The following is a 26,718-nucleotide window of genomic DNA, read 5'->3' as shown; positions in this document are numbered from 1 at the left end:
ACTAACAGCTACGTGTCAGGCAGGCTGCTGGGTTCCCCTGGGATATAAAATAATAATAATAATACTGGAACAAGTACAAAAATACAGTTACAAACGACTGGCATAAACATTTAGAATGCGCAAACCTCAATCCAATTTACATGAATATTTAGCCAATTATTGCTTCAACCGTCCCACACAACGGATCACTTGTGAATGATGTGACATAATTGACCCATTGACCAAACATTCAAGTAAACTCTTGGCCTAGGTTCAGGCTAATAGCAAAACCTCAAAAAACTAGTACATATCTAAATATACAAACTAACATGCACAAAAATAAGCATAGTACTTGACCCCAAAATTAATGAATGTACCAAATCATAATTTGTACGCCCTTTCAAGACCATGTAGACTATAAATACCTATCAAGGAAATCTAAAAATGTAATGCAAAATCTAACTTTTGAACTAAAGTGCTTTCAGTGTTAGAACAATCACTAGAGATCTTGGGAGAGACTTCTAGTTTTAGGTCTAGGTATCTAAAACAGGAGCTGCAGTATGGAACAAAGTTAACTAAATTGGAGGTAATGGAAAACCCCATGAGCACCTGTGGCTGGCTGTGAGCACAAATTCCTGCAATCCACTAGCCAAATCAGACCTTTCTTCAGACTAAATTCTCTGCAAGGAACCGTACTGAGCCCATACCTGGAAGTACTACGTGCCAGATGCTACCAATAGATAGCAATTCTCAAGGCATCTCCAAAATCAAATTTTACCTTTTATGATCAAGGAAAGACTTGCAATATAGGCTTCCACTCTTACAAGATGGCCTTGTCAACTCCCCACAAGACACTGAAAGTGGATCCATGTCAGAGGTAAAATACCAACAGCAATAAACAAAATACATAGAAGCAACAGGAATTGTAAACAAAACACAGTATACCCTTATAACCGTCATTTTTTACACACACAAGCATAGACAGGAATATACATTAGAATGAGAGAAAATGGATTGGATTCATGATTGAGTGATGCAATGTCTCTTTACATAGTAGGAGAGGGGAAGTAGTTACGTAACTCCTGAACATTTAATCTTTTAATGACTTCAATAATTGCATCACTGTATTATAAAAATCCTAACTAAGATTTTATTACCTATTTATGACGATTTCTAATACCCTGCCATAGTGGTCATGTTACATCAGAGATGTGCTTGTTCAAATACCAGAAGAGAAAACAAAAACAAAAATAAAAAAAAATGAACAAGCAAGATGTTTGCAGCCCACTCTAAAATAAGATTTTCAATCAGCATCTCAAGCTGAACTGTACCAAACAAGGTTGAAGTACAAATCACATCACCATCCTGTTATCTACCCATTGACTCACTAGCAAGATGAGAACCAATGTTTACTGAATAGTTATCCTTTCCACCATCAACATAGAACTCGGCTTCACCGAACTCACCTCCTGCACATCTTGGCAGCTCAACATATTGAAATTTTGCATTTGTTTCTCTAAGGAAGTGCCATCTTGTTTTACTACTTCATCTTCACTTCATACCTCTCTCCTGTTTTTGAGATTATCAATCCGCTGCCATCTTCATGCTTGACATTGCCCTTGAACTGTGCTGTTAAGGCAACTTTTGATTCTCCATTCACATTGCTGCTACCAAATTGCTAAAATGTCTCATCAAAATCTCCAAAAGTTATGGTAAATTACTTTTAAAATCCTACCTCCTCCTTATGAAAACTTGAATCTTTCTATCATTTTTTTTTCATTGATCTCTAATATGCCTATGATTTTCAATAATTTGTCCCAAAGAAACTCATATTCCTCCATATTTATTGAAGAAAGAAAAAAATATGAGAAGACGGCCGTATCTTTATTTGATGTCTCATGTGTGTTTTCCAGACGTCTTTAAATTTACACGTTAAATATCTGATTGTCTTCCAACATAATATGGGATAGAATGGCCATTTTTTAAAAGTTTATATAGACCAAACAGATCTGACTTCACTTTTATAAATCAGTGATGGACTAACACTACTGAATTTCAGTAATAATAACACTCTAACCTAACTTTCCCAAAACACCTTGGAATTAAACTGCTATCCACACACAACCACTCACCTCACAAGTTTCAGAAAATATTTATGTTCTCAAGAATCAAGATCATTATATGCCAAAATGAAAAACTGTCTTAAAAGCACCTTAACTCCAAAATTGCAGACAGAAAAACACTTATCCACCAATTCAAAAATGTAGATACTTGGGAGTTTAGAGTGTTAAAAAATAAATTGTATTGTTAGAAATCGCGTGCACTGCAGAAGTAAACAAAGAGTCCAAGTGTAGATTGTGGTGTTTAGAAACACTATTACAGCATTATGGCACAGTGAGTACGTGTCATCATCACATTGACACAACTCAACACATTTCTTTACTTGCAATGCTCAACATATGAGCATATATTTATACTTGTAGGTTACTTGAGTGCATCACCAATCTTCCATAAAAAAAAAAAAAAAAAAAAAAAAAAGATTGATTTGATCACATATGATCACCCAAAGTTGTCCTAGTGAGTTCGTCAAAACCACTTTGCCTGCGCCAAGTCTCTCTTAATCAACCTAGTCAAGAGCACTCAGTCGATCCTCAGTGAACTGGTCAGGACCACTCAGTAGATCCTCACTGGACTAGTTATCCTAAGTTTGGTTTACACATTCCAACATCCCCCCTTTATCACAACTTGGAGGCTCAGAATGGTGGCAGTATCTCAACACTCCCCCTTAATGACAGATTTATGAAGCCCAAGCATAAACAGAAATTTAACAAATTTCACTTCCTCAATGATTTTGTAAAGATATCAACAATCTGGACATCTATTCTGCAATAACAAGAGATCACATTCTCCAATACCAACTGCCTAAAGTGGTGTGCACAAACTCCAACATGCTCAACTTTCGGTCATCCACATCTCCAGCCCGATCAGAGTTTTTATACCTAACTAAAAGATTTGTATTTTTGGCAAAATATGTGATGCCAAACTGATATGTACCTCGACATACCATAAAAATTGCTTTGTTTCCTTCAGATGGCTCTCCTTAGGATCCTACATAAACCCGGAAAACCTAGCTACCAACAAAGGCAATCTCAGGTCTGTTATGACTCATGAGTCAAGAAAATAAGAATACTAACAAGTTGCCTATACATTGTAGCATCAACATTTGGAGAATCACATACTGTAGTCAATTTGACTCCTAACCGATTCCTGGTAATGCAGGGCATGCAATGCTTGATCCCAACCTCTTTAAGAGATCAAGAGCATACTTAGGCTATGAGATGAAGATACCATCATCCAGCTGCATAATCTGGATACCAGGGAAGAAATTAAACAACACCTAAGCCGAAATCAATTTGAATGTATCCTTCAACTTAGCCTTCAAACCAAGAATTGAATTACCACCATTCATAGTGATAATCAAGTCAACTACATATAGAACAACCAATAAAACCTCATCATCCACATGTTGCACATAAATCTCGTGGTCTGATCCACAATGCTTGAATCCATTACAAAGAAAAAAGTTATTAATCATTGCATACCATGCCTAGGTGCCTATTTTAAGTCATACAAGGATTTCTTAATCTACACACAAGATTTCCATCCTACACAAAGATTAGTAGTTGCTCCATAGGGATCTCCTTGTGAACATCTCAATGTAACAAGGCACTCTTCACATCCATCTGTTGTACCTCCCAACCAAGACTGACAGAAGGAGAGAGAACATCTTGGACAAAATTAATCTTGGTCACGAGAACAAAAGTCTATCTGTAGTCAATATAGTCTTGCTGGGAAAGATGCTTTGCTACCAACCAAGCCTTGAGTCTCAACAACACCATCCAATGTAAACTTGGTCTTTATAGACCTATTTGCACTTCACCACATTCCTCCCTTTTGGACAAGGGATCAATTCCCAACTATTAGTTTTTAGCAAGTAGTTATATTCTTCAGTCATGGCAATCTCCCATTTTGGCTTGGTCATGTGCATATGCAAATGTGTACACTGTAAAGGTCACATGTTTCCTGTTATCACAAAATCTAGCACCTTAGTGCAGAGCCTTTCATAAGGCACTAAGACAAGTGTAACATAGAAATGTTACCATAGTCACCTAGGCAATCACTTCCCTCTCTTTAGTAAAGGACAGATCCTACACAAGGGAGGTTTCCCTAGTAGCTTCAAGAATACTTAAGGCATGAAAAAATCATGTCTAAGGACTCCTATATTAACTATTCACAAAACCACCTCTAAGATATGATAAGGTGGTTTACTATGGCAATTTCTAGATTTCAGTGAAAGAAGTTCCAAGACCATTTAGGATGTTTAGCAAGTCAATATTGGTCAAAGAGGAAACCCCAAATACTAGAAAAGAAGAAAAAGCTATGGCTGTTGCTAAATTCGTACAAAAGACAAGAAATTTCAGCAACAAGACAATTTAAAACTTATAACGACAAGAAATAAAACATCCCCTGAACAAGTAATAATCAATACAGACTAGGGATGAAATTATGAATTAAACTAGTGTTTAATAAATTAGCTAAAGCTGAAAATTACAAAGCACATTACAGCCTAAGACATCTAGCACTATAAGGCTGAAAAAATAAATGAGCAATGCTAAATATGAAGATAAGAGCAATGCCAAGCTAAAGCACTTTTACCCAAAATGTACTATGGCTGAAAATGAATATATCACTGTTACAAACCCTAATTTAAACATAAAACATAAAATAAAAGGTAAAATTTTGAGTTTAATGATTGACTATAGGTAGTATAGGGAGTAAGAAGAGTGCCTACTATTTTTGGGAGGCATATGGAGTCAATTAAGGCCTTCCCTAAAGAAATATAGGGTGATCACTAGGGTTGTCCACTACTAACCCTAGAAGATCCACCGAGTACTTTTACAAGCTTCAAGATAAAATCAAAGAAAGATTCTCCACTAGAAATCTTCATATGGTTTAAAATCTAGGATCTGTCCAAGAATCATAAGAAAGAGAATGCACCCTCACCACTAAACAAACACATTTGCACTTAACACATTCAACAAATAAATCCAGGAGACTTGGAGAGAACAATTACTCAAGAAATCATTGCTCATCCATAAACCCTAACCATGAAAATTTGTAGAGCTTGCAATGTCATCCACAAATCATCTCCTCAATGAGGCACATTTAGTCATCCATTCATAGCTAAGAGTAAGAGTAGAGTAGTGATATACCTCCACAAGTTGCAATGATTCACAAGTGGGGAGTGCTTATCCTATTTAAATAATAAATATAGCAATTCCTCATCCACTAAAAGACCTAAAACATAAAAAAAATGCATATACGTCTTACAAACCCTGGAGATAGGCGGAAATGCATAACATAATCCATTAAACAAAAGTGGATAGGCCTCAAGACCCCCATCAATGCCTCATAAATGAAAAGTAATGATCAAATATCAAGTCGTCCTCATCAAAAGTGTGCTCCAAGGCCACACATGTGGCATAATATCTCCCTAAAATTTGGGTAGCTCGTTCCCAAAGGCAATAAACACTCCAAAAGTGAAACATTGCCTTTTAGTTGCAACGTATCAATATCAAGGGTCACATCATCTATTAAAAGGTGTGATGTCATCATCATGAGGGCCTATTACCCTCCTAAGGAAGTACCCTAGTACTTTCATGATAACACCATTATAAGACTAGAGAGATGCAAGTCAAAAGCCTTGTAGGCCATGTGATGCTTATGTATATGGTATCCTAGGCCTTTGAATCTTGATGGTTGACCATGCCTAGTCCCTTCAGTCTCTACTCTCAATTCCTTTCATCCTGGATAGGATTGGAGGCCTTGGGATGGATCTTCTAGGACATATGGTTTAGGTGAGCTATTGGTTTTGTAGGGGTGATCACATTGTGTAGGGCTTGTTTAGCCCATGTCTTAAGCACACCTATGTCTTTCCTGTTTGACCATGTACATGTCAACAAGAAGCAGAGTATAAAGTAGTCGATAAAAAATTTTAGTCATTGTCATCATTGTAATCCCAAATTCTGTTATTCTATTGTAAAAATGATTCCAGTATGACTATGAAGCCATGTAACAACACCTGGGTAAGCCTATGATTCTTATCAAAGGGTTTCACTCTAGGGAGCTTTTTAACCTCCCTAATTATTTGTGTTTCTAGACACAAATAATTAGTAGAATCTTCCTCCCACATATACCCCAAAGCTAGAGTGGGGTTCATTGATAAGGTCTTAGATGAGTCCTAGTGTTATCGAGTCTATGTATTTTTATCATACTAGATCATGTGTCTTGTGTCACAGAATTTGGTTGAGTCTAAAAGGTTGTGTCTATTTGTAAAATTCCTCTTTTGTGGGTAATTATTGTCATATCTTGAAGTAAAAGTGTTGTCTAGGAATATTTTTCGTGAATGGTTCCTCATAATAAAAACACCATTTCCCAAATATTTTTAGACCCACTTGGAGGCTGGAAAAATCTTTGTAATCCCCCTCTTGAGTCTTTTATTTATTTCTGGAAAAAATTATAATAAATTAGCCAGAAATTGTCAAAAAAAGAAAAAGAAATCTCTCCAAGTGGAAACAAAAAATTTGGAGAAAAGTGACCTTCTCAAGGAAGAATAAATTTGAAGGACTCAATTCCAAGGAGAAAAATCCCTCAAAAATTTGTGGATCCAAAAGAAATTAATTTTTTGAGGTCCTTCATCAAAGGACAAGTCAATTTTTTAAGAAAAATCAAGCCTTTAGACAATGGTGGTTAAGTCAAGGATCAATTTTCAAGGAAAAAAGGTTGGAAAAAATGTTTTTTGGACCGGGATCATGGCCTTCATCAACGAATTCGAATTATTACTCCAGATCAAGGGACAAGATTTAATTATGGCATGGATCGAGCAGCAACTAGCCTTTATTCTTCGGGATCAAGTCAAACTAGCCGTTATTTCCACTTGGAGAGGTTTGATATTCTCATTTTCTATGTAAGAAAGCCATTGAGCTCCTCATTGAGGAGGATGTATTGAACAAAAAGTAACTTTTTCAGATTGTTCTATGTTGTATCAATTACTTTAGCCCAATTCAATACTTCAATTAGCAATCTTTTCAATATCAATTAATCTTTCCAATCATCAACAATAATTGAAGATAGAACAACAAATGCAATGACAAAGGAGACAATCAATACATCAACAAGAGTCAGCAAGTTTGGTCAAAGACCAGGGAAAAACCCTTTAAAATTCTTCTTCTATTAGATTGTCATAAAATGTTCAGCAAAGAGTACAATGAGCCGAGAATAATATCATCCAGCAAAATAACCCAATAACATTTAGAAATATGTTTCCTGCATTAATATATACCAGAGACAACTTTTCCTGTCTGCGGTCAACTTCGATCAATGGTCAAATTTCAATCCAACTTTCCAGTCGCATGGACAACATGATGGCACCCCATCTACACTTGGGACCCCAGATGAGGATTTGAGGTGGATTTGAGGGAAATCCCTCAAATTTTGGATGATCTAGGCATTTTCGCACTCTTTCACACCTCAATGCACCTTGGCATGGCATTTTGAGCCCTAAAAGGGTATGACATTAGCTTTTCTAAAGGCTACGGCTCACAAGTGTGGCCATTTGTGGTCTAGTTTGTCATTAAGCTAGTGGATTGGCTTGTAACCCAAGTTCATTTTATGTCAAACTTGTTATTAGGGGCTTCATTAGGCTAAAAAAACTTGAGGTAGACTTCATATAAGTAGAGGTCACCTCCATTTCATTTTCATCATCACTTGTGGATCGATTCAACCTTCTTAGAAAATTCGGCCTAGCTGAAATTTGTCCTTTATCTTGTGGAGATGTGATATATTGTGTAGATTTTGCTTGAGTTATTCTCTTGTTTTGGAGATGTCATTTTGGAAGAATAAAGGATTAGCTCATGCATCTTTCTTGTAAGTATTCTTTGTATTTGAATATTGTTATGGCTATTGCATGGAATGGATGTTGTTAGGGTTTATATGTGCTAGTTATTGTTGAAATTTCATTTTATGAAATTCTGGCAATGGTATTGTGTGCATTACCCTATTAAGAATTTGTGTGACAATCCCATGAATGATTCTTCATGTCAAGCTCTCTTCATTGACTTTGTTCCCTCATAAAATGATAGCTAGAGTATGAAACTAGAGTCTTCATATTCCATTATTCCATCCTAGGGTTTAGGGTTTTCTCCTAAGTAGATCTCCCATAGACTTCATCACCCAAGGTCAAGCATTGGCTTTATTCACATTGTTGATCACACCATAAATCACCTACAAATTACATTTTTCTCCCCTTTTCTTAATTTTCAACCTCTTAAGGAAAGCAACTAGGTTAGGGTTAGGGTTAGGGTTAGAATTCAACTAGGGTTGATGCATTGCCTTATGGAAGGGTTCAACACGCGGTTGTGAATTCATTGCCTCAAAATCACCTATATTCTATGGCTAATTCTTCCATTGTAGGCCTGACATCATTTGCCCTAGATAACCCTATTCTTGCCCTAGGCTTCAATTTGGGGCTTGTTGAAGGCTTGTTACCGCCGAAGGTTGATCATATCTATTTATTCAAATCTTTTCTTGGCCTTGTGTACCTAGGTAAGCCTACTAACCTTGCATGTTCACAAACCCTAGGTCACTTGTGCGCTAAACATGCCTTTTTGGAGGGTGCACATTTCCTTGTTTGAGCTCGTTGAGCCCAGTTCTTAAGTTGAGTATCTCCCCTAAAGCCTATCCTTGTCACCTCCAGGCCCTAGACTCAATATAACTATTAAGTGACCTACATATGGAAGCCTCATTTGTGGTGAAAACAATGTTGCAAACATTACGATATTATCAAAAAATCGCAGTTTTTTCACGGGCCCGATTTTTTCCTCAATGAAAAAATTGCGATAATATCATAAAAATCGTGATATTATCACGAGTTGATTGCAAAAACTCAGCAATCCACACCCAGACTTGCTTATAAAGTTTTTTTGTGGGTTTTTTCCCTCATTTTGCAAATAGAGATTAGGTTAGAGAGCAAAGGAGTAGGAAAACGAATCTACTAAACCGAGAAGAAAATCGGCAATATTTACGATCCCACTCAAAGAAAATTAGATTGTGGACCGACTTTCCTCAACATGCCACAGACTTGCAGGGATGGGCATCAAATTCGGCCCCGTTTTCTTTCTCCAAGTTTTTCCTTGGGTTTCAGTCACCCATTTATTTTCCATGATTTTTCTAGGGCAAGGAGTGTGTTTTTTTGCCATTATTTTTCATTGAGTGGAGAGGGTTTTTTATTGTAAAAATGCTGATTTTTAATTTTATTTTTTTAAATTCTTCTTGTGCCCTAGGTTCAATCTTACATTAAAGAATTCAATAAACATGCCAAGACATTTGGACCCTATGTGGGAATATGGTGAACTCGATGGGGGGTTCGATAGACAAAATTTGAGTTGCAAGTTGTGTGGGAAGCATATGACAGGGGGAATATTCCAATTGAAATACCACCTTGGACAAATTTCGGGACATGATGTAGGACTTTGCAAAAAACATCTCCAGAAATCATCAGTGTTGCCATCAAATCATTAGATGATAAAGTTTCAACCAAAATTAACAAGGAAGCTATGAAGACTCAAATTACAAGGGGTGGAGTGTTGGTAGGTGACCGTGAGAGTGGTTCTACTTCTTCAGCATCAGCTTCTACAATGGCCAGCCCCATATCTACCTCATCATTTTTTGTTCCTAGAACCACACCTGGTGCACAACCGTCTGTTAGGTTAACGCTTAAAGAAAATGAGAAGAAAGACGCTGACAAGTTGGTGAGTAGATGTTTTCTATGGAGTGGTATTCCCTTCAGCATTGCCAAGAACAATCCATTTTACCAACCTATGGTTAATGCTATTGCTATTGTTGGCCCATTGTACAAAGCCCCTTCCTATGATGAATTGATTGGACCTATTCTTCAAAATGAAAAGGATAATTGCAATACTAGATTGGAGGAATTTAGGGCACCATGGGAACACACGAGATACATTGTGATGTTAGATGGTTGGATTGATCAAAAGGGTGGAACGCTTATTAATTTCTTGGTTAATTGTCCCAAGGAGACAATGTTTATGAAATATATTGATGCATTTGCAAATATCAGAAATGCATGATTATTATGTGATTTGTTGGACGTTTTCATTCAGGAGGTAGGTCCACCACATGTTCTCCAGATCATAACAGACAATGCTGCAAATTATGTTGTTGTTAGGAGGTTGCTTATGGTTTTGGACACCTTGTGCTACAAATTGTATTGACTTGATGTTAGATGACATAGGAAAAATTCTTTATGCCAGGGATATTGTTGAATCATCAAAAAGCGTAAAAAATGTATATATAATCATGCATTTGTGCTTCATTTGATGAGAACATTCACCAATAACAAAGAGTTGGTACACCCTGTTATTAAATGTTTTGCCACTAGCTTCATATTTTTAGCTTTTGTAGCATCGGATGGTGTTCTAATCTCGAGACTTTGTGGAGGAGCTAAAACACAGGAGTTTTCCACAACCCAAAAATCGATTCTGGAAATTCCACATAGATATAGCTCAATTAAATTAGTTGACCACCATTTAAATTTTTCCTAAGTCTAACTTAGGAAAACTGGTTAATTAATAGTAATTAATTGTGAAAGGTGAAAATTCTCTAAAAACTCACACAGATCGACTTGGATATTATCTCAGCCATCGATTAAGTTTTAATCTTGGCCATTGGAGTCCCAACTGGAGATTATAAGAGGAGGTCGATGGGTAGATGGAGAAACACACATCACAGTGAGTGAGAGCCAACAGTGCGAGTTCCTTGGGCAGTTTGAGCTAGCCAGCAGCAGAGTTCAAGCCAGAGAGAGGACGCAGGGCTAGAGAGGGGCAAAGACAGTGATCCGGAGGAAGATTTTCCAATTCTGGAGAGGCAAGAGAGGAGGCCAAATTATTTCTCCAAGAGGTTGTGCAGGCCCTGCACAGAGCCCCAAGAAGGCAACTCGATTTAGCTAGAGAGGAGGTCGTTTCAGTTTCCAGAGGCCGAGAGGATTTTCCAGTAGGCAAGAGAGACACTTCCCCAGTCAGCAGCAGGAAGGACGGCTTGAGTAGCATCAATTCCAAGTTGAGCGTGTGACAGGTTGCGTAGAGGTGATGCAGAGTCTCCACATAGGATTTGGACGGCTTCCTTGGGCTTTGTCAGTTTTGAGCCAAGATTGCTTGGAGAAGAGGGTAAATTCCCTCAGGTGATTTTGCCAGTATTTCTCTCAGATTGGATAGTCAGTTGGGCATCCAAATTTATTGTACTCAGAATTCATTGTTGCATAATAATAAAACCCTCAGCTGTTGCACCGGTTTTCCCACATTGGGTTTTTCCGGGAACATTTGTCCAAAAATAAGTGTCAATTTTTATGTGTGTGCTAGCATTTCTCAATTCCTATTTTTGCTTCCACAGTATTTTATTTGAAGACATTGCAGTGTGAATAATTTGTTATTTTGCTCTAAACAAAATAAACTGCATAATTAATTTTTCAGTTAGAAAAATTATTTCCAGTTGCTGCATTTCAAAGAATTTTCACATGGCATCAGAGCACGTTTGATGCACAGGGAGCACAGAGACGAAGAGGGAGAATTTTGTGGCTCAGAGGGAGCAGCAAAACAAATTTCCCAGGGGCTACGCAATGCCTATCCAAGCAGCGCGAATTGCTAGACAGAGTTCGATTTTCCAGTCGTAAGTGGAACGAAAACTCAATTTGTCCAGGGAAATAATTCCAGCAGGCAGAGGTGAGCAGCTCAATATTTTTGCAAAGTAGATCTCTTATCTAAGCATAGAGGGTTTGCAATAGTTTGCTAGCGCAGATTCAGTGTCAAGTGGAAGAGAAAGTGCACACATAGAGGGAGTTTCTCTCAAAGGGTTTCTAGTTCAGAAATCCAATATTTCCAATTGCAGCAGGCAGTAGCAGTAGAGGGATTTTCTCACTCCAAGAAGCAGTGCGAGTAGCAATGCTAGCAGTCGAGTAGGAAGGAGGAGATTCCTGTTTATTTTCCAAGTTTTTTGAGTTTCGCAGATTTTGCAGCTTTGCAAAGATGGTCATATGAGATTGCCAAATGAGGTCGTGCGAGTTAGTCAGAACACAAATTTGGTCGACAAATCGACTTCCAGTCGCTGGAGACAAGTGTCGAAGGAAGTATGAGTTATCCAGTGCGAGTTGCAAAGCGAAGAAGTGTTCCAGATAGGGACCGGGCTCAAAAGGAGATAGTAAAGCACCAGATCCGGGAGGAGGAGGAGCTTGATACTCTAGTGTGCCGGATGGGTAGGATCCAGTGCAAAAGCAGCAAGGAGATCAATTAGATCAGTTCCAGTTGTTGCAGCAGGATCATCACTTTTGCTACAAGGGCCCACAGTATCATTGTAGCAGGTTCAATGTCAATAGAGCTAGTTGCAGTTAGTACACGTAAGACAGTTGGAGAGCTAGTTATAGTGATACGGGCAGTGTGAATTGCCCAGTTGCAATATGCAGGTGCAATTCCAGCCAAAAGATCCCCAGCGCAGAGCTAGGTAGTCCAGTTTCCACTGTAAGAGGGTAGTGCAAGTTGCCAGGAGGGAGCAGAGAGATTCCCCATAGGGAGATCGAGACTCAGAGGGAGTCTACCTTCAAAAGGAGCAGCCCTATGGAAGCTAGCACTTCAGGATCTGGGGAGATCAAACTCATTATTGCAGTAGTTGCAGCAGCAATGCAGAGATAGCAGCAGAGAAGTAGCAGCAGCAGTATGAGTAGATCAGAGTTCAAAGTTGCAGAGATTTGAGTAGGATCCATGGAGGATACTAGCACACAGATGTTTCCTTAAGGATCATTACCCTTGCTACAAGAGACCCCACATTATTTAGTAGCAAGAGGATCAGTGTCAGTTGATGCAGTCAAATTCCAGAGTTATAGTTGCAGACTAGTTGCAGTCAGATACTAAGGAGTGCAGAGCAATGTTGATAACAGTGCAGGAGGAAAAGAGCATAATCAACAGCAATGCAGATTCCTCAGTGACAGAGCAGAAGCTAGTAGCAGTCAGAGACTCTAGAAACTGTCGCAGCACAGAGAAACAATTGATTCAATATTTTGGATGTTTCTCAGTTGCAGTAGCAGCAACCACAATGAGAGCGATGATAATTGCATTGCAGTGCAGATGTAGAGTTGGCAGTAGTACAGGATGTGAATTGTAGTTTCAGCAGCAGCACAGATGTAGCAGGGTTTGGCTACAATTAGTGGCAGATAAATTAGAGTTAGCGAAATGGTTGGTGGACAATGGAAGGCAGCTACAGTTGTCAGACATCGGCAGAGCAGGAGGATGTTATGAAACAGAGTTGGAGAGAACACCTTCCTCGCTAAGAGGGAGTGTTAGCTTTTGTAGCATAGGATGGTGTTCTAATATCGAGACTTTGTGGAGAGGCTAAAACACATAAGTTCTCCTAAACCCAGAAATTGTTTCTAGAAATTCCACCTAGAGATAGCTCAATTAAATTAATTTACCATCATTTAAATTTTTCCTAAGTCTAACTTAGGAAAACTAGTTAATTAATAGTAATTAATTGAGAAAGGTGAGAATTCTCTAGAAACTCACATGAATCGACTTGGAGATGATCTCAACCATCAATTAAGTTTTAATCTTGGCCATTGGAATCCCAACTGAAGATTATAAGAGGATGTCCATGGGTAGATGGAGAAATGCACATCACAGTAAGTGGGAGCAAGCAATGTGAGTTCTTTTGGCAGGTTCGAGCTAGCCACTAGCAGAGTTCAAGCCAGAGAGAGGACACAGGGCTAGAGAGGGGCAAAGACAGTGATACAGAGGAATATTTTCTAGTTCCGGAGAGGCAAGGGAGGATGTTGAATTATTTCTCCAGGAGACTGCATAGGGTCTATGCAGAGCCTCAATAAGGCAGCTTGATTTAGCTGGAGAGGAGATCATTACACTTTCCATAGGTCAGGAGAATTTTCAAGTAGGCAGGAGAGACACTTCCCCAATCAGCGGTAGGCAGGACGGCTTGAGTAGCATCAATTTCGGGATGAGCATGTGACAGATTGCGCATATGTGACACAGAGCCTACGCAAAGGATTTGGATGACTTGGTTGGGCTTGTCAATTTTGAGCCAGGATTGCTTGGATAAGAGGGTAAATTCCTTCAAGTGATTTTGCCAATATTTCTCTCAAATTGGATAGCTAGTTGGGTATCCAAATTTATTGTACTCAAAATTCACTGCTACATAATAATAAAACCCTTAGTTGTTGCATCGGTTTTCCCACATTGGGTTTTTCCGGGAACATCTGTCCAAAAATAAGTGTGTCAATTTTTATGTGTGTGTGCTAGCACTTCTCAGTTCTTATTTTTGCTTCCACAGTATTTTATTTGGTGAAGAAATTGCAGCGTGAATAATTTGTTATTTTGTTGTAAACAAAATAAACTACATAATTAATTTTTCAATTAGAAGAATTATTTCCTGTTGCTGCATTTCAAGGAATTTTCACACATATCTCTTCAATCTATCTTCAATTCTATGTGGGATGTGAAGAGAATGTTTCTTTCGAAGGAGTGGTGTGCTTTATCATTTAGCCACAAACCAAAGGGAAAGACCATATGCAGACTTGTTTCATACCACGAGAGCTTTTAGGCAGGAGTGCAGGAGGTGTGTACCATTACTGAACCTTTGGTAAAGGTTCTTCAATTAGTTGATGGAGACAAGTCCGCAATGGGCTACTTGTATGAGACCATGGATAGGGCTAAAGAATCCATTTGTAGCTATTATGAGGACAAGGGGGGTGAAGGGTTTGAGAAACAACAATTGCTATGGTGATTGATGTTGATTTTGGGTAGCATCGGATGTGCTCTAGCCTTGAAATTTGGTGGAGAAACTAAGGCACATGATATCTCCAAGACCCATAAATCGTTTGGAGAAATTCCATCTGGATGAAAAGATATTAAATAATTAATATTTTTAATGAATTCCTAGGTCTAAACTTAGGAAAATAAAAATATTAATGTGTATTAATATAATATGGGTAAGAAAGTTCTAAGTGACGAGGATCAAGCCAGTTCCAATCTTAGCCATTGATTAGGGACTTAATCTCGGCCGTTGAATCGTCAACAGGAAAAGTATAAGAGGAGGCTTGAGGTTCAGTTAGAGACACACCAAGAGAGATCAGTCAATTCGATTTTCTAGGGTGAGGTTTGCTAAGGAAATCGAGTTAGTGATCAGTTGCAATGAGGGGCAGTTCAACAAGGGATTTCCATCTGAGGCTGAAGAATACGTAGCAGAGAGGTAGTGAAGTGCTGGGAGAGACAGCGCAAGCCCTAGAAGGGCTGAGGCAGAGGCTGTATGAGCTGACGCAGAGGACACAAAGGGTCGTACACGCTAACGCGAAAGCCGTAGAAGCTGACGCAGAAGTCGTTAAGGACTTCAGAGGCAGCGCTGGGGAGATTCTGTGGGGAAGACTGGGAGCAGATCAGCAGATTTTGAGCCGGGAGGGTGACAGCTCCTGGAGGAGTGACACAGTTCCTAAGCAGTGCTTGGAACAGCTTTCGATGTCCAGCATAGGGAACAGTCGGAGTTGCTGTGGGGTTTGGTCATTCAGTTGTTGATTTGTCGGAATATCTGTCTCCGGATAGAGGTACTACTACTAAGGATATTCTCTGTTGGGTGAGCCATTTCTGGCACCCTAGTTGTATTCACAAAATCTACTTAACAATACAAACCCTCTATATGTTGCACCGGGTTTCCTGAATTGGGTTTTTCCAGGGACAATTGTCCAAAAATAACGGGCTCCCTTGTGTTATTGTTTCTATTTATTTCAGTGCATGATCTATATATATGTGAAGGCTGCAATAATATTTACTTCGATGTTTATGCAATTAAATAACTTGTTAATGTAAAGAACAAGTAGGAGATTGTAAACCAGTAATTGCAGTAGCGGTTTCTGATGTGTTAGATTCAAGAATTTTCACAATTGACTGATAAGCGATGGAACATTACACTCCATCATCCCATTCATGTTGCAGGGATCTACTTTAACCCACATTTTCTTACTCCTCTTGTTTCAGATTTGATGCTGAGGTCATGGATGGATTCTTTACTTGTGTTCAGAAGATGGTGTCATCTCCAGTAGAACATGCAGAAATTTCTAAAGAAATGGAGATATACAGGATGGCAAGTGGCACATTTAGTTTTGACATGGTTATCCAGGATGGTAATGCTAGGTAAGCTTTAGTTTGTTTCAAATTTCATTGTTTCTTCATACTTTGCTTCAACTTTCAAATTTCAATTTTTTCTTATGTTTCTCTTATTTGTTGTAGATGCATGGTGGACAAGCTATGGTGGCAAAGTACCCAATCTCCAAAAGCTTGTCATTCGAGTGCTCAGCCAAACATGTAGCTCTTCCAGATGCAAGTGCAACTGGAATGTAATTGAAAAAATACACACCAAAAAGCTCAACAGGTTAAAAAATTTCAAATCAATTTTTTGAATTCATTAAAAATTATAAGTTATTATTTTTATAATTATTAATTCATAATTTAGGACCCTCATACTTGGATTTCCAATGCCTTAACCACATGATCTATGTCTCCTACAATCTCCGATTATGGGTGAGGCAACTTCAAAAGACACCTAACATGGAGGCCATCTCATTGGATGGAATTAACACCACTATTGCATGGAGGGTTGAGGCCGAGAGACCTGTCATGGAATCGGCCTATGATTGGTTAGAGAAGGAGGCAGTGGAGGAGGTAGCAGCTACAAGGGAAAGAGAGGTAGCAGAGGAGGAGGAGGCAGTGGAGGAGGTAGCATAGGAGGAGGAGGAGTAACAAGAGGAGGAGGTGACACCACCTACCATGGTAACCAGTGGAGGATGTAGTGTACCTCCTACGTCTCAAGGACATCATCATCAGAGTCCAATGTCAGCCCAAGGGCCTTCTTCATCTAAAGGAAATGCCATTACATTTTCTCAAGTAGATTTTTTATCAAGGATGGCTTGTACATTTTACTGTTTGTGCTAATTTAATAAAAAAAGATTTTGGAAAGTAGAAAAATTACACCAGAAAGAAAAACATGCTGCAATTTGTTGAAGTTGAAATCTTTAGGAAAAGGTCTCCAGAGCTTTATTATTTTGCCTTCAGAGATTTATTATTTTGCCTTCAAAACAGATTACAATTTTCTTTTTCCAGGTCTCTCAGTCCAACTTAAAGATTCTCCTCTATTCCTTTTTATCTCTGCCGGAAAAAATAACTTCCAATATTCCATTAAATAACTGGAATATTTGGATTAATTTTAGCATGGATATTTCTACAGTCAATAAATTGTTGTTGATGAAGACTTTTGGAGAACTGTATGTTATGATCGTGGATTTGCCCAATGTTTCGAGTGAACCTTTCACCCATATTCGAGGGCTTGAAGCTTAACATCTTATGTGAAGAGAGCGAGACCCAAATAAATAGATGACGTTAAAATATGACCGTTAAAGATTAAAAAATTATATAATTGTTAGGAAGGGAATAACGAAGAAACAGATGATTAATATTGACTTTTAATAAGGGACAAGAATAAATTGACATGAATATTAAAAGAAAAAGACAAAAAAATATATATTAAATTATGGCAGAGTCTAACTTATAGACAAAATGGCCTTTTTCATGACCATTTTTCTGGTTAATTTTAATCAAAATATGACAAATTTTAAAAGCTTGAGTTTAAATTGTTTAATCTGCATAATTTGAGTGCCTCGGGAGTTTTTTGTTGAGAAATCTAGGGCATTCAAAGTTAACAATTTCTCTGCTTGATCATTGATTGTGATGCACTTTTACTTCTTTATCTTATAGTCTTTTCTTTATTAGCTTATTAATGTGTTCTTTCATCAAGACAACTACCAAAATGCATAACCAAAAGACAAGTGATACAGTATGTAGGCTTCTCCAACCAGGGCTAAAACCTCTCACCTCTTGAGAGGAAAACTCGATAAAAATTCTTCTTCTAGATCTTCAATTGATAAGTACCAAGACCATGACAACAACCCTTGACTCTAATATTCTCCCAAGGGAGAACCTTGTCACTAACCTTGATGCTCTGCCTCTTCCTTTCCTTGCCTTTCTTATTAATCTTGAACTGCTCTCCTCGGCTCCTTCTAGAGAAACTCGGTCTCTATCCTTTTCACTGCTCCTCCATGACTTCCTCTAGAGAATCTCGGTCTCTAGGATTTTGCTTCGGCTTCCCAGAAGAATCCTTTTCTTGCTACCCTAAAAGAAACTTCTTCTTCGCTTGCCCAGAAGAAACTTCGTTGCCCTAGAAGAAACTTCATTGTCCTATCTTCGCACTGCCCAGAAGAAACTCTTTTTCGCTGACCCAAAAGAAACCTTAACTTCGCATTACCCAGAAGAACCCTTCTTCGCACTTTTGTTCTTCTTCATTTTCGTACTTTTGCTTCTTCCCTTTCTTCGCACTTCTTCTTGTCTCAATGCAAGTCGAGTTGCTTGATCGAATTGTGTTTCTACAATTGAGGTCGAGTTAGGCTATTTATACCGTCTTCACTGGGTCTTTAGGCTGACTTGACAGTTGGAGATTAGGTCGACTTGTTCTAGTATATTCCTTCATCATTGTAGGCCGACTTGAAGGGGTTAGGTGACAAGTTCTTGGAGGATACTTTTACATAGATAAGATGACTGTTTACGAAGTGTAACATGACTTTATTACATGACAATGACTCTTACATTTTATGACTTGATGACAAATAAATCCTAAAGACTCTCAATGGGAGTCTTGACTCAAAAACAAAATTCTTGCTCATGAAACCCATGAAGCAAGTTACAAAAATAATTTCGTTTTTCTTATTTACATCTCATTACATAAAATCATATTTACATGTCGTTATGAAGACCGAACCTAGTTACACTTTTCAACATTTTTCAGAGCATTGAATACATTTATGCATTCAAAATTGTATTTTAGACATCAAAAAATATTGAAATTGTATTGTCGGATTTTGGTGAATGCAAGTGAAAAAGGCTATTTCATATATAAATTAGACTACGTCATGAAATTATTTGATAGAGTCAATTCAAGGAAAATATAAATATTAAATTATGAAAAGAGAAAAAATATATTTTTTATTATTTGAAAAAGTCAATACAAGCAAGAATATAAGATATTAAAAATTGAATGGAATAAATTTATTTTAAATTATTTTAATAGAAAGAATATAAAATATTAAAAATAGAATTGAATAATTTTATTTTAAATTATTTTTAGTATAATTAAAAGGTCAAATCATGAAAAGAGTTAGAAGGTCAAATTAACTAATTATAATAAAAAGTCAATACAAGCAAGAATATAAGATATAAAATTGAAAGGAATAATTTTATTTTAAATTATTTTAATACAAGGAAGAATATTAAATATTAAATATATTAAAAATGCAACCGAAAAAATATTTCACGGAAATTAAAAGGTCAAATCATGAAAGAAGTTAGAAGATCAAACTAACTAATTATATTAAAAAGAATTTTAGTTTTAAGAATATTATTACTTTTCGATTCAAGAATATAAATAAGAAAGTTAAAAATTAATTAAAACAAATTATATTAAAGAGATTTTTGGATTCCAGAATATTATTATAATTTTGGACTAGAGAATATTCAAAAAATAAATTTTTTTCTTCAAATTAGATTGATAAAGAGGTGAAATTATAGGAATTAAAAAGATTTAAAAGAAATGATTTAAAGCGAAAAAATGTTAGTTATTAACAAGAATCTTTAAATAAAATTAAATTTCTTAAGATTAAGAAAATTAAAAACATAAATTAATTTAAAATGAAGAGGACATTACAAATAACATTAATATTAAGTTAATTTAAAAAAAAAAGACCTTAGTAAAAGAATTAATATCAGAAGAGGAGGAAATAAAATGAAATATAAGATCATAGGATAGGATAACAGAAAAAGAGATGAAGATAGAGGAAAGGAGAAAGAAATAGTGGAAGAGGAAGAAATAGCGGAAGGGGGTTAAGAGGGGTTAGAATTGTAATTAGGGGGACGGGGTTTAGAGGACAAGAAATGAATAGTGGGTTTCCAAGAATAGCTTAAATGATACTCATCATCCCGATTAAAGTTGTTAGGGTGTTTTTCAATTTCAAATTTTCAAGGGCTTCCCAGATGACATGTTGGTATGGAAGGGTGCAAAGGCTAAAATTTTGGTTTTATAAAAAATAATAAGAATCTTGGTATTATGGGAATGTTTAGCGCTGGCGGATTTAGCAATGCGGTTATGGTAGGTGTCAGCCATATGTTCTTTAAGTCGAGCTTTGAAGGATCTACCAATTTGCCCTAACAATTATTTAATTTTCTAATTTAAGTATGGGGGATTTACGCAGTGCATTATATTAGATATCATTTTTGGGATTTAACGCAGTTGAATCTAATTTTCTAATCTCTAACAATCATATTTTAACGCCATCTATTTATTTGGGTCTAGCTCTCTTCATATCAAATGTTAAGCTTCAAGCCCCTTAAGATGGGCAAAGGGTTCACCCGAAACGTTGGGCAAATCCACGATCATAACACACAGTTCTCCAGAAGTCTTCTTTAACAACAATATTTGGATTAAATTAATTAAACTTTCCTTAAACAAAATTAATGATATATAATAATATAGCATTGTTTCTTATACATGAAGTATTAAGCCAAATCTACTCTTGTATAAGGGGCGAGATATTGTAATGTAGCGGGAGAATCCACAGTTTTTGCTACCACAATGGTATATTCCATTGCTCCACATTCTCGGAATGTATTAACTACCTGAGCCACGAAAGAAGCTCTTTGACCAATTCTAAAATCATTTTCAAAAGAACGGCAATTTGATTCTCTGCCTTTTTCATCAAAAGCGGTGGTCCGTTCGCAGAGAGAACAAATTTGGCATTCAGATATTCCCCAGATAAATCCCCTAGCTAATCTGAAGTATCGATTCGGGGTTATGATAGGATCCTTTACTCTATTATAAAGAAAGATTCTCTCCTATACAACATCTTTTGGGCTAGAAGGGATTTGAACCCTTGACTTCACGGTCAAGAACCATGAGCTCTGATCCATAGTTTTATATTACATTTTATAATACTATATTTTAAAACAAAACTCTCCTGAATAAATCACATCAGGGTTTTAAGATTGATGCGTTTTGAACCCCTACTGAAGTTAGGAGAAAGATGAAGAGCGAGATCAACAAATTACATAATTATAGTAGAGATGCAATGGTAAACTCCAAACGGTCATAAAGAATAAATCATAAAAAATATATCAAGTCAAAATTACTATAATTATTATTATTTTTGGTCCAATAATAAATGAAAGAACTAACTAAATAGAAATTTCCAAAAAAAATAACATTTCATAGATTATAAAATATAAATAAATAATTTTAATATAATAAGAAATTATATTATAATTATTTTATTTTTGGTCAAATAGTAAATGAATAAACTAATTAGTTAGAATTTTCTTTAAATTAACATTAGAGAGATTATAAAATATAAATAAACATTTTTAATATAATAAGAAATTATAATATAATTATTTTATTTTAAGTTATCAAAAAACATTAAATATTAAATTAAAAATATATAAAATATATATATATATAAGAGGAAAAATATAGAATAAAAAATACATATTATAAAAATTATAACAAGATAAACTCTGATTGGAAAGATAAAGGATGAAGAAGTTATTTATGAATAAATAATTAACAAGAATAAAGGAATAAAAGTCAAAATAACATAAAATAAAATATTATAGTGAAATATGAAATAAGGAAAGACCAAAAAGACAATCAAGGAATTAAAATAACAACAAAAATAAACAAAAAGACCAAAAATAAAACACAAACAGAACCAAAAAAGGAAACCCATCGTGGAAGGAAAACAAAAAGGTCTGGGAACAAAGGGATGAGATCCATATCCACTGATCTTCCATCCATCATCCCTATCCCTATTTAGCGAACCTTTTCTCGAGAATATATTTTCTTACAATCTATTATTTTTAATGGAGAAATTAAATATATTTTGAAAACAATTTGATGGAAACGAGCAGTAATGTGGAACAACCCGGTTGGCGGTTATGAAATGAGGGTTGCGGCGGTGAGGCACAATCCATCATCATTCTGCTCCTCCTCTTCTCTTCCCCACATTGTGTCTCGGCACTCAATACGGGCTTTGTCTTTCAGATAATACATGTGGTGACTTTCAGTTAAGCTATACTTGTGGCAACCCTGAATTTTGGCTAAAGTGTGGTCCAGATGACCAGCGCGGCCATTTTTTGCTTACTATAGGCAAACACAAATATAGAATATTGGAGCCCTCTTTAAGATCTGATATTTGATTCAACTTGTTCATTCAACATTCCCTTATGCTTCACAAAGCACATAAAATTCTAGTAAATACATGCCAGGAAATGGAACCGGAACAAATAAAAGCTCTAAAGGAAGGAAGGTTCTGAGCGTTGCCAAAATACGCCGTTCCATTTATCTTGCTAGGTCGCTCATATCTTCGTCTCTATTGGAATCTGACGATAGCTGTGAGAATGAGGGCTACCTGAAATGGCTAGACCGCCAGCCCGCATCGTATGTTTTGTTCATTGCTTTTATTCCCGTCCAAGCTCCCACATTGGAACTCAAACTCGTGAAGGCTAAGGCAGAAGCAGTGAAAACATCAAAAGCTAAGGTAGTATTTGAAGGTCAGACCGAAGCTTGTTCAAGATCCAATGTTGATCAAAGGTTGAGCAAGATGTCATCGAGCTGGAATCGAACTGAATCTTGAACAATAAGGCGGAGGAGTGAGAGAAGCATTTTTTGCATACAAGATTTGGTTTTAATTAGTGCAAATCCAGGATTTTTTTTGTTGGTTGCACATGGGATTCCTCTATTCTCCCCTTCTACTCAATTTTCTCGCCATTTGTATTGTTGACATCCAGAGCAAAGAATTTTCAAAGTGTTTTCTCGGCTAAGATCCACGGCTCCATCGAACGTCTTTCCATGCCAATGAATTCGAGCTTTTCGTTTTTCTATGCTTCATCATTGCGTGTCCTACCTCCATTGTGTTGATTTTTGTAGCATCGAATGTGCTCTAGCCTTGAAATTTTGCAGAGAGACTAAGACATATGCATCCTTCAAGACCTAGAAATTGTTTCAGAAAATTCCACCTAGAGATGGTTTAATTAAAATAATTAATCATTTTTAATGTATTCCTAAGTCTAAACTTAGAAAATGTGATTAATTAAAGGGTATTAATTAAATCTAGTGTGAATCTTCTAGATAAAGACGAGGATCAACTCCCAGTTAATCTTAGCCTTCGATTATGTTTTAATCTTGGTCGTTGGTGCTCCAACGAGAGATTATAAGGAGTTTGATGGGCAGTTGGAGAACACACCAAGATAGTGAGATCTAGAGATCGAATTCTCAAGAGTAGCAGCACTGAGTTTCCAGAGAGAGAACGAGTGATCTTCTTGTAGTGAGGGGCAGGGATAGTAGACCAGAGGGGATTTTTTCCAGTTCCGATGAGTGCAAGGCGGAGAAGGCATCGAGAGGTTCAGAGAGGCAGCACAGTGCCACGCAAAGGTAGCGCAATGTTTCAGAAGGAATCCACAATTTTGCTAAGGAGCAGTCGAGATCTAGTGCCAAAAGTCGGGGTGTGAGTCTGGAGGGCCAGAGGGTCGAGTTTCCAGTCAGCAGAAGGTCAGAAGGAGGAGGTGACGCAGTCCCTTGAGCTATGACGCAGTTACTGCGTAAGCCCACGCAAAGGCTGTGCAGTAATAGCGTAGCGCAATTCATCCAGAGCCCAGATCAGTGTCGGATCTCCAGTGACAGTGTGAGATATTTTCTCACTACCTCTTTGCCAGTTTATTCTCTGTATCGGATAGCCAGTTTGGGCATCCAATGATTTGTACTCAGAAAACTACTGCTTAATAATCAAAACCCTCAGCTGTTGCACCGGTTTTCCCACATTGGGTTTTTCCGGGGACGTTTGTCCAAAACAACGGTGTACTTGTGTGTGTGTTTATTTCTTTCTTGTGCAGTATTTTGTTTCCGCAATATTTTATGTTGTGAAGGTTGCATTAGATTTTATTTCGATGTTTACTGTGTAACACTATGAATAACTTGATTCAAAAATTAACAAGTAGGAGAAATTTAATCAGTCGCTGCAGTAGGGATTTGGGTTTTCGAATTTTCACATGGTATCAGAGCACAAATCGTAAGCCGGTGAGCTCAGAGCAGAAGAGGAGAAGGAGATTTGAATTTCTGCATAGGCAACAATTCGAAACCCCAGAGGCAACGCAATCCTTGGGTTCATAGGGTCAAGTTTTGAGGAAAGGTCTATTTCTCTGAGTGAGTCGACAAAAAAATTAGATTTTCCAGATCAAAGCTTACCAGAGGCAGAAGGGAGCAACAGTATTTTCCTTGTAGAGAAGATCTTCAGCTGGGACGCAAATTTTGCAGCAGTTTGCTAGTGTAAATAGCGTCAGGAGGAAGGAAGAGCACACACTAAGGGAATTCTTTCCTCAAGAGAGTTCTAGCCAAGAAGTTCGAATTTTTCCTAGCAAAGCAACAGTAGTTGTGTGCAAGATTTCTCACTCCAGAAGGGAGTGCAAATAGTTGGGCAACAGTTGCACAGAAGAGGAGGAGTTCGACATTTTTTTAGAGATGGCATCAGCTGGGTTGAGAGAACAAGATCGGTTGGAGGGAGCCTCCAACTATGTGATCTGGAAGCGTAGAATGTCATGCCTTCTAGATGAGCATGATCTCAAAACTTATATCGATAGTGGTAGTTGTACCCGCAGATGTAGATTTGCTTAAGAAGTACAAGAAGGAGATGGTGAAAGCTAAGAGGTTGATTCTCAATGGTGTTCGAGATGACATGGTATCTCACATAGCCGGCAAAGATACTGCTCGGTAGATGTGGAAGGCCCTTGCTACATTGTACGAAAGATCTTCCGAGCAACGGAAGATGTATATTGAGGAGAAGTTGAGATGCACAAGGATGCAGAAAGGGGAGCGTAAAGATCCCTTCCTTACTAGGCTTCAGGATGTTCGGGACCAGCTATCTTCAATAGGATTAGTGCCCCACCCTACATAATTGGTGCAGTTAGCTCTGAACGGAATTTCCGAAGAATGGCAAGTTTTCGTCCAGAGTATCCTTGGCAAAGAAAAACTGCTAGAGTGGGATCGTATTTGAGTTGATCTACAGTAGGGGGAGATGAGGCGAGATCTGGTGAAGAGTACCATCAGTGGTGCTAGCAGCAACAGTGGGGCGAAGCAAGTAAAGGAAGAGGAAGATGTGCCCCGCGCATCTAAGGGGCAGCAGGAGGAAGAAGGACGTTTCCAAGGTCAAGTGCTTCAGGTATCGTGAGCTTGGTCACTACAGCACTCAATGTCCTCTCAGAAAGAAGGACAAGGAGGAGAAGCAGGATCAGCAGGTTGCATCCGTTGAGATCGAGAGGCTGTCCTCCATATTGGAGGAAGAGGTTGTCATGATCACCAAGCTATCTCTAAGAGAGCGGTGGGGTGATTTGGAGTTGTAGCCCCAGAGAGCTACAGGATGGGCAGGATTCTTGAGGAGGTCCACCTCATGAATCAATACCTTGCTAGGAGAGCCCAAAACATACAGTAGCAGGATGGATCAGTGGCCATTAGTGTAGTCAGGTGCCAGAGTGACAGATGCAGGAACTAGTAGCAAGTCAGATACTAGGCAGCGCAGTGCAGAGTTGGCAACAGTGCAGAAGGCACAAAGCAGAGTCAATAGCAGCACAGAGGCTTCAGTGACAGCGCAGAGTCTAGCAACAGTCAAGACTCGGGTGGCAGATGCATCATACTGAACACAGTTGGTTTAGTATTTTGGATGATTTTTAGTTGTAGTTGTTGCAGTTACAGCAACAGCAGATGGAGAGGGAGTTGCAGTGCACATGCAGTGTTGGCAGCATGGGCCAGTCAAGATCTAGTGCTAGAAGCCAGGATGTGAGTTAAAAGGGCCAGAGGGTCGAGTTTCCAGTCAACAGAAGATCAAAAGGAGGAGGTGACGCAGTCACTGCATAAGCCCACGCAGTGACTGCGCAGTAATAGCGTAGGGCAGCTCATCCAGAGCCCAGATCAGTGTCAGATCTCCAGTGACAGTGTGAGATATTTTCTCACTACCTATTTGCCAGTTTATTCTCTATATTAGATAGCCAGTTTGGGCATCCAATGATTTGTACTCAAAAACTATTGCTTAATAATCAGAATCCTCAGTTGCTGCACCGATTTTCCCACATTAGGTTTTTCCGGGGACATTTGTCCGAAACAATAGTGTACTTGTGTGTGTGTTTATTTCTTTCTTGTGCAACATTTTGTTTCCATAGTATTTTATGTTGTGAAGGTTGCAGTACATTTTATTTTGATGTTTGTCGTGTAATATTGTAAATAACTTGATTCAAAAATTAACAAGTAGGAGAAATTTAATCAGTCGTTGCAGTAGGGATTCGGGTTTTCGAATTTTCACACATTGCCATCCCCATCTCAAAGCCCTCGAATCGAAGTCAAGTATTATAGTTCCAGGCAGCGGCTATGACATGTCAAGGCTTTGGTTTGAACAAAAACAATGATAATAACCATCTC

General features: G+C 37.7%; 1 protein-coding gene across 1 annotated transcript in view; it reads right to left on the bottom strand.

Moving 5' to 3' along the window:
• Positions 1-26,718, bottom strand: part of LOC149255755 (putative glycosyltransferase At5g03795) — a 68,917-nt gene that overhangs the window by 1,214 nt on the left and 40,985 nt on the right. The window lies entirely within an intron of this gene.

This window comes from Pinus tabuliformis, chromosome 7 (genome assembly GCF_031772625.1).
Source record: "Pinus tabuliformis cultivar Carrire ecotype Pingquan chromosome 7, CPIR1, whole genome shotgun sequence".
NCBI lineage: Eukaryota > Viridiplantae > Streptophyta > Pinopsida > Pinales > Pinaceae > Pinus > Pinus tabuliformis.
This window is presented reverse-complemented; position numbering and strand designations above follow the sequence as displayed.